This window comes from Lynx canadensis, chromosome C1 (genome assembly GCF_007474595.2).
Source record: "Lynx canadensis isolate LIC74 chromosome C1, mLynCan4.pri.v2, whole genome shotgun sequence".
NCBI lineage: Eukaryota > Metazoa > Chordata > Mammalia > Carnivora > Felidae > Lynx > Lynx canadensis.
In genome coordinates this window covers 124,394,932-124,395,619 of record NC_044310.1, presented here as the reverse complement: position 1 = coordinate 124,395,619, position 688 = coordinate 124,394,932, and the positions used below count along the sequence as shown (strand labels likewise).

The 688-nt window shown below is 44.0% G+C and overlaps 1 pseudogene; it reads left to right on the top strand.

Moving 5' to 3' along the window:
• The first annotated feature begins 206 nt into the window (after positions 1 to 206).
• LOC115522599 lies at positions 207 to 283 on the top strand (annotated as a pseudogene).
• The last annotated feature ends 405 nt before the right edge of the window (positions 284 to 688 follow it).

Here is a 688-nt window from a genome sequence, read left to right as displayed (position 1 = left end):
AAAATAATGTGAGTGGAAGGCAGGACAAAGGAGCAGAAACAGAATATACCTAAGCAGTGGACATAGAGTATGTTGGCAGTGGGGACTGGTAAAGTCTACTGGGGTGCCTGGCTGACTCAGTCAGTGGAGCATGTGACTCTCAGGTTGTGAGTTCAAGCCCCACATTGGGTGTAGAGATTACTTAAAGATAAAAAAAAAAAATCTTTGTGCTTGCTTCAGCAACACATATACTAAAAATTGGAGTGATACGGAGAATATTAGCATGGCTCCTGCACAAGGATGATGGTAAAGTCTACCCTCCAAGCCACTTTAGCAGATAGCTTAGCATGTTCAGGCAGTGACCATGCACTGAGTATGAACCAGGATGGCTCTCTTCCCTTGGTGATAATAGCTGAAATTTACTGAGGCTTACTATGTGCCAGGACACTCTGCTCAGTGCTTAAGATGGAAATTGTCATTCACTAACGACGACCCTTAATTATTCCTATTTTATGAATAAAACTTCTGAAACTTAACAGGTTAAGGAATTTCCTCAGGGCTATAGAACTGATGTGTGGTAGACTTGGGATTTCAACTCCGTTGTGGCTGCCTCCAGATCATGCTGTCACTCCACAGGTAGCAGCTCAGAAGCAGTGACTGGGAGTGTATGGCAGTGACTGGGAGCTCCTTGCATTGTGCTTCCAATTGT